Here is a 6171-nt window from a genome sequence, read left to right as displayed (position 1 = left end):
TTAGCATAAATGCGTTTTTTTTCTTTTACCAGCGAGAGTGAAATTCAGTGACTCATGAAACAAAAAAATGTAAAAAGCATCACCTCATTGCCGAAGCCTGTGCACAGATTCGTGGTTGAGTTGCATTAAGGGTGGCATGTTCCCATCACACACATCTGGTTCGTATGATCAAAACAGGCCATCAATTCTTCTGTTTCCAAGAGAAGGAGCCAAACATCTTAACTTGGAGTACTCAGAGGTTAAAGGTTCATTCTGAGATCCAAATGGAATCAAGCAGGTTTTGGTTGCCTCTGAAATCATGTGTAAATTTCCATCAGTCACCTACTATAATATATGCCATCATATAACAAAAGGGTTTAATTTTGCATTCATTTTAGTAAATACAGAATAAAACCAATCAAACCATATCATTTTTTCTCTTGCTTCATGCTCTGTTTTTGACTTCAAAAGACACTTCAGTTCAACAAAACAGTTGGATAGTCACAGAAAAATCTTTAAAATGTTCACTCATGGATTAATGAGGTTGTAAAGTCACATTTTGTAAAAATCTCTCCTCTCAGTAATTCTTTGAATATGCTCCACATCAGTTAGCAAGTTCCTCTTTCACAGGAACTAGTTCTAAGCTCAGGTCACACAGGTTAAAACTGAATTAATTCATATTCATAGTTCCCCTTAACATTCTAAACTGAATTTAATTTGCCAACATGAGATGGTTCTCAATCATTCATCTTTTTTCTGTGAGTGACAAGAAAGAAACAAATCATTACCATGGAACTGGTAATGTGTTAGGAACAAAAGGATGCCACATCATTTGTTGAGAATGGAAATTAACAAATCCACAGAGGGCTTAATCCATAGTCAGAGAAATTTAAACTGAAAATCTGATCTGGCAGGCTAGTCCAATTTGTTGAAATCTCATTGCAGCAACTCAAAATGGTACTCAGTGGTTTGTATGTCCACCATATGCTTGTATGCATGCCTTACAACGCTGGGGCATGCTTCTTATATATGACGATGGTATCCTGGGAAACCTCCTTCCAGATCCTACCAGGGCATCACTGAGTCCTTGGATAGTCTGAGGTGCAACCTGGTGGCGTCGGATGGACCTAAACATGATGCCCTAGAGATGTTTCATTGAATTTAGGCCAGCAGAGCATGGAGGCCAATTCCTTCATCCTCCAGGGACTGCCTGCATGCTCTTGCCACATGAGGCTGTGCATTATAATGCACCAGGAGGAACCCAGGACCATCTGCACCAGAGAAGGGTCTAAGGTAACAGTGGGTCTAAGGTTTTCATCCTGATACCAAGAGGCAGTCAGTGCGCATTCATTTATCCTGCACAGGTCTGTCTGTCTGTCCCTCTATGGGCATGCCTGCGCAGACCAACACTGACCCACCATCAAACCGATCATGCTGAACAATGTTTCATTCAGCATAATATTCACCTTAGCTTTTCCAGACCATTTCCCGTCTGTCACACGAGCTCAGAGTGAACCTGCTTTCATCTGTAAAAAGAACAGGGCATCAGTGCTGAACCTGCCAATTCTGGCGTTCTCTGGAAAATGCCACAGGGCAGTGGCAGTGGGCACAGGGCCTATTAGAGGACATCGGGCCCTCGGCCATCATAAAATCAGTTCCTAAAGGTTTGGTCAGAGACATTAACGCCAGTGGCCTGCTGGAGGTCAATTTTTCGGGCTCTGGCAGTATTCTATCTGTTGTTACCAGTCCTACTGATGGTTTAAAAACCTCCAACAGTCCTGTCCAGCTCTCCTAGAGTAAATGCCTGTCTCCTGGAATCTCCTTCATGCTATTGAGATTCAGCAAACCTTCGGGGGATGGTACGTATTGATGTGCCTTCATGGTAGAGTTGGAATGCCTGTGCACTCTCTGTAGGGTCCAGCCATCACCTCATGCTAACAGCAGTGACACTGACCCTGGTCAAATGCAAAAATAGTAAAATACAGTCACAAAAAAATGCGAAGGGAAAAATGTCTGTGGCCTCCAATGCAAAACCATTGTTAATTTCCTTAACACCAAGACAGCTGACACTGATTAACAACCTCCTCTACTGCTTTAGCGGACTAGATCAATATTACAGAAGTTTAACTGACTTGATATAATATTTTAATTTAAATTTTTTTCACAGTGTATATATACATACATTCATGCACACCTTGTTACTTAACAATCTTTCCATATTCTTTGTCAAATAGCTTCAGTTTATTTAGATTGGATAGAGAACACCTCTGTACATCAATTTTCAAGTTTTACCACAGATTCTTGACTGGCTTTAGGTTTGGCATTCCATTGCAGCTCTGGCTGTATGTGTAGAGTTGTCCTGCTGGAAGGTGAACCTCCACCGTAGTGTCAAGTCTTTTGCAGCCTCTAACTGTCATGTTGGTGTTCTTGGGATACCCTTGTTCAGGCAACAACAGAAAGTGGTTTACATGTTTATTGGTAAGTTAATGTTTCTTCTTGGATTCAGGGATAGGGTCCAGGACATTACTGAGGAAGAGAGGTAGGTGGTTATTGGAAGAAGTGTTTGAAAATCGATGAAGATGTAGGTTACTTTTAAAAAACAGCTGTTCTGTGGACTCTGATCTCTGACAGTTGGATGCACAAAATGTTCTTTAACGCTATCAGTAAGTCACTGTATGCAAATGACTGCCACAGCTTTCTGTTTTATCTGTAAAGATGTTTGAACGCCACATATATTTCTTCCAGTTCACAGTGATGTATTAGTTTGTGCTGCTCTGTCACATAAAATCCCCACAAATTAACAAACCTGTAATGTGACAAGATGAGAAAAAGGTTCGAATACCCTCTATGACAATGATGTGAAAAGTGTTGACACCATTTCATGTTAGCAGAGTGCTATAAATCTGAACAAAGCTTTAATGTGTCAAAATGTAGTTGACAGAAAAAATTAAGAAAATCCACTCCAGACACAGAGATAGGATGGAAGATTAACAGATGTAAGGGGAATGCTTATTTAAAGATCCTCATTTTGTCTTTTAATATAGAACTTGTCAGCAAATATCTGAGCCTAATTACAAGTTACAGTGTTTGTAGCGGGAAGGAAACATTTCTTTACACAACAAAAAATGTTGGTTTGTAAAACAACAGCAGAAGAGAGAAAATGAATAGCGTTTTGAAGAAGCTTCTGTAAGTCTTATAGCTGTAAACAGATTTGTGAACATCGCTTTGATTCCCTGGACCGTGTGTGGGAAAAAATGTCACATTTAATGGTGAGACAGAGGATGTTCAGAGGTTGAAGTGGTTCAAAGGCTCTATGATAGCTTGTCCTAACTGAATTATTTTGTGACTCCGTTCCCAGCTGAATGTGAGCACATTTCCACAGTGTAGACACATCATTAGCTTGAAGCGTGGATGGCAAAGGGCCACCACATAGGACGAGAACACGTCAGTGCATAATGGACCACACATGCAGCTCCCGATCTGCAGAACACAGCATCCACCCCCCTTTTGTCTTCACCCTTTTTACCCCCCTCGACATCGCCAAAATGTCCTTCTCCAATGCCCTTTACAGGAGGCAAAAACTAATGGGATTCAGAATGCAACAGCATCAACAATTATAGACAAGAGATTTCTAAGGGGGGGGGGAATGGGGGAGAGTGATAGAGTTGTCTGCTGCAGATTCAGTCCCCACATCTGTCCGTTTCTACTTGGCAGCGTGTCTGAGCAATTCAGCTGGGAGAGAGATATGCAGGTGCTTTTTTTAATGCAAGCAGATGCATCAAGCTAAGCCAAGCCAAGCAGCAGACAGCAGTGTCAGATTCACAGCAAGAAAAATGTTTTGTTCAGCCTCACGCTGAGCATTAGAGGGAGAACGCTTTCTGCAAACTATTTAAACAAGGTGGCTGTTTTGCATTTTTTGGCAAAACAACCCATTGTCTTTATTTTGACTAGTGTAGCTGGTTCCAGGAACCCATGGGAATGAGGAAAAAACGTCTGAGATTTATGACATTTTGATAAATGTAATCACAAACATGCAACAACTTGCTGACATAAATGACCAAACTTATTGTCAGGATGTTGAAAATGTGCTCAATACTCTCTGTGATAAACATTAAAGTTTAAGTTACATACTGTAAAACTATATCCCAACTTTTGTGGAGTAAATAGAGCATTATTCAGAGAAGCAGCCAAGAAGAACAAGGGTAATTCTGAATGTTTGTCACAAGCTATGTAGGGGACACTGTAAATATTTGAAGGAAGGCATTCTAGTCAGATGAGACCAGAATTAAACTTTTTGGCCTTCATGCAAAATGCTATGTGGCATTGCACATCACCCTGAATCATGCCAACATTTCTCCTCACAGTATTTTGGCAGGCTTTTTTTCAGGAGTGACAAGCAAATTGGTAAGAGTGGATGGGAAGATGGATGGAGCTAAATACAGGACACTCCTGCAAGAACACCCATTAGAGCCTGCAAAAACACTTGAGACCTGGACAGAAGTTCACTTTCCAGCAGGACAACAACACTAAACATACAGCGAAAGCTACAATGAAAGGATTTAAATCAGAGCATATTTATGTACTACAACGGTCTACTCAATTTTCAGACTTAAATCAAATTGTGAATCTATGGCGAGAATTGAAAATTTATCTTCACAGACACTCTCCATCGATTCTTACTAAGCTTGAAGTATTTTGGAAACAGATATGAGCAAAAAAATCACTTTCTAATGTGCAAAGCTGGGAAGGACAGATTCCAAGACTTGCAGCTGTAGTTGCAATGAAAGATGAAAACCAATCACAATTTTGTCCTACTTTGTGTTGGTCTACCTTATAAGATTCCTGTAAAATATATTGAAGTTTGTGGATGTCACATGACAAAATGTGTAAAAGTTCTAGGGATGTGAATATGTTTGTGAGGCACTGTACAGATTTTTAAGAAGATAAAACTTTAAAAGACCTTCCACCACTTTCCCTGCTCCCTATATTTTTGAGCCACTTTGTTTTTTAAAAGGGGTTTCTACCCACTAAACCTAGAGGCTACTACCCAGTGAGATGCTCATCTCCATCACTTCTTCTCCAGCTGAGTTACAGTTGGAAGTCACATAACCAGCTCGTAGATGTACCTCGCTATGCAGCGGGTGAGGAAGCAGGAAATGCTCTCCAAAGCAGGGTTGCTTTGTACCCCATGGGAGATAATGGGCATCGTGCGGTGAGGCAGACAAGGGCCTCGGGGCGTGTTCCACGCTGGAACATTTACCCTGTCTGGACAGGAAGCAGCTTTCCCTGTCACCCCATCATCCCTTTACAGACGCTACCTGATCTTATATTCATAGAATTACCTTTTTGAGTTAAATTTGCTGTAAATTGCTCCCAGACCTGGTGTGTGAGGTGAAAACAAATAAAACAATGTTATGCTAATGAGCAGGAGATGGACAGGACCCTAATATAGCAATATAAAAGGTTGAGGTTTCATTCTACCTCATCTGTATCTCAGACAAAAACACAGATGTGTAATGAGTCACATTTTCAATTTGTATGCCAGAGTTCACCTCGACCTGATCTCGACAGATTTGTCACATGGCAGCGTCGGATGAGTAATTTGTGAATCGATCCCTTCAGTTTTAGATCTACAACAAATAACTCCAATGAAGCAGCTGCTGCTTGCCAAACAGCTTGTTTGTTCGTTCGTTCGTTCGTTCGTCGTCTTCCGCTTATCCAGGACCGGGTCGCGGGGGCAGCAGACTCAGCAGAGACGCCCAGACGTCCCTCTCTCCAGACACCTCCTCCCGCTCCTCCAGGGGGAGCCCAAGGCGTTCCCAGGCCAGCCGAGAGACATAGTCCCTCCAGCGTGTCCTGGGCCGTCCCCTGGGCCTCCTCCCGGTGGGACGTGCCTGGAACACCTCCTGAGGAAGGCGTCCAGGAGGCATCCGGTATAGATGCCCGAGCCCCCTCAACTGGCTCCTCTCGATGTGGAGGAGCAGCGGCTCTACTCCGAGCCCCTCCCGGATGGCCGAGCTCCTCACCCTATCTCTAAGGGAGTGCCCGGCCACCCTACGGAGGAAGCTCATTTCAGCCGCTTGTATCCGTGATCTCGTTCTTTCGGTCATGACCCAAAGTTCATGGCCATAGGTGAGGGTAGGAACGTAGACCGACCAGTAAATTGAGAGCTTTGCTTTTCGGCTCAGCTCT

The sequence above is a fragment of the Girardinichthys multiradiatus genome, chromosome 10, assembly GCF_021462225.1.
Source record: "Girardinichthys multiradiatus isolate DD_20200921_A chromosome 10, DD_fGirMul_XY1, whole genome shotgun sequence".
NCBI lineage: Eukaryota > Metazoa > Chordata > Actinopteri > Cyprinodontiformes > Goodeidae > Girardinichthys > Girardinichthys multiradiatus.
This window is presented reverse-complemented; position numbering follows the sequence as displayed.